The sequence below is a fragment of the Anolis carolinensis genome, chromosome 3 (genome assembly GCF_035594765.1).
Source record: "Anolis carolinensis isolate JA03-04 chromosome 3, rAnoCar3.1.pri, whole genome shotgun sequence".
Lineage (NCBI taxonomy): Eukaryota > Metazoa > Chordata > Lepidosauria > Squamata > Dactyloidae > Anolis > Anolis carolinensis.
The window spans coordinates 154,582,378-154,590,124 of NC_085843.1; positions in this window are offsets into that span (position 1 = coordinate 154,582,378).

The following is a 7,747-nucleotide window of genomic DNA, read 5'->3' on the forward strand; positions in this document are numbered from 1 at the left end:
AGCAACCCATCCTTCAGTTCAGCATTCCAGCCGGCACAAGGGTTTAGCCCAGTGGTTCCCAACCTTTTTTTGACCAGGGACCACTCTCAAACATTAGTTCCAAAAGGGTTATGAATCAGTTTTCGGTTAGCTTTAGATTCGGTTTGGTTATTTGGGATGCCGATTCAGAAAATTGCATTGGATAGACCACATCAGCTCTAGTTTCTGATACAGAACATATGCCATCCAATAGTCTTGCCTTGTTTTGCATATTCTGGGACGGAGCATTGGGTCAAAAGTATATTATGACGTATCATCATGCCTTAAGATGTGGTCAAATCTGTTGTTTATTTGTTTATTTGCATTAGACTCTCCTGCATGATTAATACATACATCAGAATGCAGCAGCAAAATGGATAGCAATATTTCACACACCATGATTTGTAATGTCTCTCTACTTATATAATTAAAATAAACCTAAAAAGAGTAAACCAACTACAGTAGAGTCTCACTTATCCAACATAAACGGGCCAGCAGAACATTGGATAAGCAATATGTTGAATAATAAGGAGGGATTAAGGAAAAGCCTATTAAACATCAAATTACATTATGATTTTACAAATTAAGCACCAAAACATCATGTTTTACAACAAATTTGATAGAAAAAGCAGTTCAGTGCACAGCAATATTATATAGTATAGTAGAGTCTCACTTACCTAACCTTCACTTATCCAAGTTTCTGGATTATCCAAGCCATTTGTTTAGTCAATGTTTTCAATATATTGTGATATTTTGGTGCTAAATTCCTAAATACAGTAATTACAACATAACATTACTGCGTATTGAACTACTTTTTCTGTCAAATTTGTTGTATAACATGTTTTGGTGCTTAATTTGTAAAATCATAACCTAATTTGATGTTTAATAGGCTTTTCCTTAATCCCTCCTTATTATCCAAGATATTCGCTTATCCAAGCTTCTGCCGGCCTGTTTAGCTTGGATAAGTGAGACTCTACTGGAATTACTGTATTTACAAATTTAGCACCAAAACATCACAATGTATTGAAAAGATTGAATACAAAAACATTGACTACTAAAAGGCAGACTGCGTTGGATAATCCAGAATGTTGGATAAGCGAATGTTGGATAAGTGAGACTCTACTGTATAATAGAAATACCACTTTTTTCAGGGGGGTTAATGTTCTTCAGATTGAGTAATGGGTCCAGACTTGCAACTGGGCTAACAGAAGAATCCTCCATCCCTTTCTCCCCATGATAGACCTTCGATCCTCCCTGAATATATTATGCAAGAAGGTTGTGAGATCCTTATGAAAAAGAGAAAAGAGGTAGATTCCCTCATTTATTTATTTATTTACAGCATTTATATTCCGTCCTTCTCACCCCGAAGGGGACTCAGGGTGGATCACATTACACATATAGGCAAACATTCAATGCCTTTTAACATAGAACAAAGACAGACAAACATAGGCTCCGAGCGGGCCTCGAACTCATGACCTCCTGGTCAGAGTTATTCATTGAAGCTGGTTGCAGCTGGCTTGCTCTCCTGCATGCGCCACAGCCCGGGCCCTAAATTGTTCATAGTTCTCTGTCATGATCCTAGATTTTCTATTAGTTTGAAGTAGTAGAGTCTATTCTATCACTTCAATTTGTTCAATTTTTCAGTCATTTCATTCCAGTGTGTTGACATGGTGATGCTAAGCCATGACGATTGAACAGCAAAATTAATAGGATGAATTTTTATCAAAAATATAGACTAATTTTGAAAACTGAAGGTTTGGGGGCAATGTTTAGGAATGAGTAGGAGGGAACGAATTAAAAGAGAGCAGCTTGCTTGCCAAGGATAGAAAAAGGGCAGCATTATCTAGGCCACAGAAAGAATACGCAGCTGAACGATCAGTATAGCGCCTTGGGTATTGTTGCAGGCCTCAAGTGTAGTCATCTATTATTTCCTCTGAATATTTCTAGAAGGCACAGAAATGGGGACTTCTGTGCACAAGTTTAGTAAGCGAAGAAAAAAAAACCTTTGCTGTTTTTTAAAAGCACTAGAGGCAAAGTGCAGAAAAAATATATTTCAAATACGTCGATACGGATATAAAGTGCACAGCTCTTTCTTTTCTACAAGGGATGTGGGGAAGGGAATGAGCTACTGAAGGTCTGGACCACTTTGATCGTTGAGCTGGCAAAAAAAGAATTGTTAGCCCAGGGTCATTTTAATCAAACTGCATGTCAGCTCGCAAAACCTCCAAATTAGCTACAGCTTGGGGAGAGAAAGATGTTTTCTTATTTGTTGAGGAATGCAAACAGATTGGTGTGGCACGCATTCAGTCATTGTGACAGCTTGGATCTCTAGCCTTTGTAGCACAGAACTGTGGGGGAAACGGCAGAAACTTTGGTGTCTCCTATGGAGGCTTTGCTGTTTCCCAGCTTGTCAGTTGTTATGATAGGGCCAACAAAGCAAAATGAATAATGTTTTTAGACAGTGAAATTTATATGCAAATACCCTGATAAAAAGGCTCTGGTCTTAATTTGGAATCATTTTTAACAACCTCAAGGTCTCTGAAATAGCAAGAATAAAGGAGAGTGGTGAGGATGGAGAGGTTGCAGGGAGACGCCAATACAGTTGGATATCATAACTTGAGCCGGGTAGAAAATGGCAATGACACATTAAAAGGATGATCTTCCCTTTTGAAAATAAAATCCAAACAGGGTTAGCAGATGTCTTGGGACTGGGGCTAGATATGAGTAATCCCAGAATAACTTCACAGTACTGTTAGTAATTGTAAACTGGAACAGCTTGGATCCAACCAGCTCTTATCATTCATGTCTAGCATCAGGGAGCCATATCTTAGAAGGTTAAGTAGATTCTTAGAACATGATCGGGCTCATTGCAGCACTTTGATGAAAATGTCTTGAGGCCCATGTAATACGCACAACATACAGTTGGGCATAAGTAAACCTAAATGGCTTCTCTGCTAAAGACTAATATCAGGCTAGCTAATGGAGAATAATCATGGGATTTCCCAAAAAAGAAGAAAGGATACTTCACCCTTTCTTTGACTCATGCTCCTCCACTGCAACCGCCTTGTAAATAGCTATAGCGGGAACAGTTCTAAACCTGCTAATTTTAATAAAGAGAAATGCTGCTGCTTATCAGTCATGAAAAAAGTTATCAAGACTTTCTTATACAGAGATCTCTGCAATATGCAATAGGACCTGACCAGCAGTAGCTAGGAGCTCTCACATCAGTGGGGCAGTGAATGTTTTCCAGTTTCACTGTCCCACTGAAAGCTTTTTTTTTTTTTCATGTCAGGAGCGACTTGAGAAATTGCAAGTCACTTCTGGTGTGAGAGAATTGGCCATCTGCAAGGACGTTGCCCAGGGGACGCCCGGATGTTTTTGATGTTTTTACCATCCTTGTGGAAGGCTTCTCTCATGTCCCCGCATGGAGCTGGAGCTGTTGAGGGAGCTCCTCAACGCTCTCCCCAGGTTGGATTCGAACCTGGCAGCCTTCAGGTCAGTAACCCAACCTTCAAGTCACGAGGCTTTAACCCATTATGCCACCGGGGGCTCCCACTGAAAGCTGAACTTTATCAGCACCTTGGACAGCTCTCTTAGAGTTTTAAGTACATCTTCACTAACGTGGGAGTCCCCAGTCGCAATTGGTCTGACAACACCTGAACAGTCCCAAAAAGGTCTTTAGAAGTACCATGACCTTCTGTTTACCTGCGGGGGAAACATTTCCAAGCTCTGTGTGGAACATATTGAAGGACATTCAAGTGACACAATGGTTCGTAAATGACCTATACATTTTTATCTGAGGTGTGTTTTTTGTTCGTTTGTTTTGAAATGCGGCGCACATCATCACTGAAATTGAATCATAATGATGTAGGAAAAGCAATGCGAAGGAAAATCCAGTTGCCTATTTAGATAACTTGCATGCTTTGATCATAGTCAATTACCTCTGCATTTTACATCATACTAGCTTGAGTACTCGGCAATGTCTGGGTTATTTGAAAACAGCATTGTTTCCATTTGGATGTTATGAATGGACCCTTTAGAAATTTGTGCAGTTCCATGGCTGATGAGGTTAGCAGTAGTCTCTCGATTTGGGTGAAGGTACTGCAGATCCCATCATTCGTGATCCATCCTCCCCCAGACCTCACCAGGGCATAAGGTGGGTCATGGGGGATCTGTGTCCCAAGTTTGGTGCAGATCCATGGCTGATGGGGTTAGCAGTAGTCTCTGGATGAGGGTGAATGTAGTGCAAATCCCATCATCTGTGGTCCAACCTCCCCCATCATGAGGGGGTCTGTGTCCCAAGTTTGGTCCAGGTCCATCATTGGTGGGATATGCAGTGGAATTTGGAAGAGTGCGAAAGTACTGTAAATCCCATCATCTGTAGTCCATCTTCCCACAAACCTTACCAGGCTGTAAAATGCATCATGGGGGGGGGGGGGTCTGCACCCCAAGTTTGGTCCAGGTCCATCATTCATGAGGGTTGCAGTGGTCTGTGGAAGTGGATGAAAGGACTTCAAATCTCATCATCCATGGTCTATCCTCTCCCAAACCTCTCCAGGATGTAAAGTGGGCCATGGAGGATCTGAGTGCCAAGTTTGGTCCAAATCCATTGTTGGCTGGAGATACAGTGCTCTCTGAAAGTTGTGGTCATCTTGGAAAATACAAACATACAAACACTGATTTTTATTACTATACTAGCTTTGATAGCCGGCAATGCCCAGGTTATTTGAAAAAGGCATTTTTTTATTTTTGAACGTTATGAATGGGGCCATTAGAAATTGCTGTAGATCCATGGCTGATGGTTGCTTAAGGTACTTCAAATCCCATTTTCCATAATCTATCCTCTTCCAAACAGAACCAGGATGTAAAATGTGTTTTGGGGGGGCCGGGGGGGGGAGGTCTGTGTGCCAAGTTTGCTCCAGGCCAATTGTCAGTAGAAGACAGTTTCTCTGTAAGTAGATGAAAGTACTGCAAATCCCATTATCCGTAGTTCATTCTCAGCCAAATCTCACCAGGATGTAAAATGCATCATGGAGAGTCTGTATTCCAAGTTTGGTCCAGTTTCATCATTGGTGGGGGTCGCAGTGGTCTGTGGAAATGGGTGAAGGTACTGCAATTCCTATTGTCCATGGTCCATCGTTAACCAAATCTCACCAGGATGTATAGTGCATCATGGGGAGGTCTGTGTCCCAAATTTGGTCCAGATTCATCATTGGTGAGAGTCGCAGCAGTCTGTGGAAACGGGTGAAGGTACTACAAATCCCATCGTCCATGGTCCATCCTCCTCCAAAGCTCCTCTTGTTATTCCATGGTTGCTCAACAAATAGATTTGTGGATTTTTGCAACATTCAGTACAGAGTTCCTCTGATATTACTATCTAGGGGAGCCAGCGAAATGACTGTTGTGCATTGGGACCTAAGAGCATCATGCATACCTGATGTGCATCATAACAGTGACTATGGAATGTCAGTACACACCAAAATAATCCAATGTGCTCTGGCTAAGGCTGAACACAATAGAGTAGAGAAAGAGGTAAAGGGAGGGGGAGATAGATGGATAGAGATATAAATAGATATATATAGATATGTATATATATAGAGAGAGAAAGAGAGATACAGCCTGGAAAACTCACAGCAACCCAGTTCAGCAACACTCTCAGTAATGCATCAGTGAGAAAGGGAGCTGGGTGCCATTGTATGTTCCTGTGGCCTCGGCCAGAGCAATGAGGAAAACTGTGTTAGCGTGGTTCTTTCATTCCTTCCTGGGAATCCTAGTTCCTCTCTAGCTTCAAGACTACAGATCCTCATGGATCTTCTTCCTTCAAAGCTTTTCCCTTCCTGGGTGGGACAAAAGCTAGGACCACACACTGCTCACATTCCCAAAAATAAAAAAGTGAGAAGGTGGAAAGCAGTGCAAAAAATAAACCCCCAAATGAATAAACCCTCTTTGAAATTCATCCACTGAATATGTCAAATATATGCTCTTTTAAAGCATGTTTTGCTCAAACAAAGCAATGTTTTACCAAAACCCAGTATTCAAACACTCTGACATTTATCTGGATGGGTAATGCTGAATATTCACCACCAAAATCGCACAATATTCAGGGGTACATTGAAACATAGCTTTAATTTCATATCCGGCTGACCACAAAACAACCGATGTCTTATTTCCTGATTTCAAGTTACTTCAAACAACTGAACTTCCACCGCTTGTAACTAAATAGTGTCATAATTCCAAATGTTCATGGACAGCTTAAGACCTTCTGCTACATGCTTCAAGTCAAGGTGCAAAAGTACCCAACCCAACCAGGTTATTGTGATCCCTAATGCCAAAAATCCTACATTCAATTCTTCTGGTGCCTGACACACGAATACCAAAATGCCATAATAATGAATTAGATAACAATAGTTTGCCAACATTTTATGGCATACACAATTACTGTCATACCCTGGTGGCGAAGTGCGTTAAAGCACTGAGCTGGAGACCGAAAAGTGCCAGGTTCAAACCCCGGGAGCGAAGTGAGCGCCCACTGTTAGCTCCAGCTCCTGCCAACCTAGCAGTTCGAAAACATGCCAATGTGAGTAGATCAATAGGTACCGCTCCGGCGGGAAGGTAACGGCGCTCCATGCAGTCATGCCGGCCACATGACCTTGGAGGTGTCTACAGACAACGCCGGCTCTTCGGCTTAGAAATGGAGTCAGAGTCAGACATGACTGGACTTAACATCAGGGGAAACCTTTACCTTTTTTACCAAATAATTCACTCTGCCCAATGGTGGGACCAAGCTAAAATATTACACTCTGAAAGACAGAAAATTTCACACCTATAAGAACATCTCTGATCACTGATGAAATAACATCCAGACTATGAAACAGCACTGATGAAATAACAAGCAACCTAACAAAAAATAGTCTTCCCAGCCTGTTCTGTAGCATTAACCTTATGTTCTTCTGCTAAGGTATTTCAAATATGTGTGGATTTATATGTTACATCCCGATTGCCTTATTAGTCCAAGGCATTCTGGGCAGAATACATGGCTTCCCCCCTCATCCATTTTATCCTCACCTCAACTAACAGCAACAAGTGAGTGATTGGCCCCCAGTTGCCCAAGAGCTTTGCTGGCTGAATGGAGATGTGCTAGCAGTTGAAGAAAGCAATTTCACTGAATTACTGATGGAAGAAAGCAGAAAGCTGAGATTTTATAATGCTATTTTCCTCACAACCAAGGACAAAAGGAAACTTAAGAAAGCTCTCATCAAAGCACACACAAAAAGCAAACTGCTGCTATGAAGATATTTATGATAACAACACAACCTCCAATGCTGCTGTAGGTTAAGGGGAAAATGGAAGTAAAGAGCTATTCAGCAAACAACAGTCTACATTGTTGGGGCAGGAATAAAAGAAAGGTCTGCCAATCAGCTAGTTTCTCTTTGTATTCAGGGGGGAAAGAAGGGTATAGTTACCAACCGCATATTGGAAATAAACAAGAAAGAGAATGCATGGATTTGTCTTATTCAGCCTTGAGGACAAACAAATCAATCCTCCCATATCTTGGGGTTAAAAGCAGCAAGCATTCACAGACCATATGGCCACGTTTTGCCCTGCAGGATGACAATCTTTCAGGTTCAGAGGTATTATAAATATCTTTTGCTTAAGAAACAATTGAGATTTCTTATTGCCACAAATTGCCAGGGTTTTAGATCATTGCCTAAAATGCTTAGATGGTAAA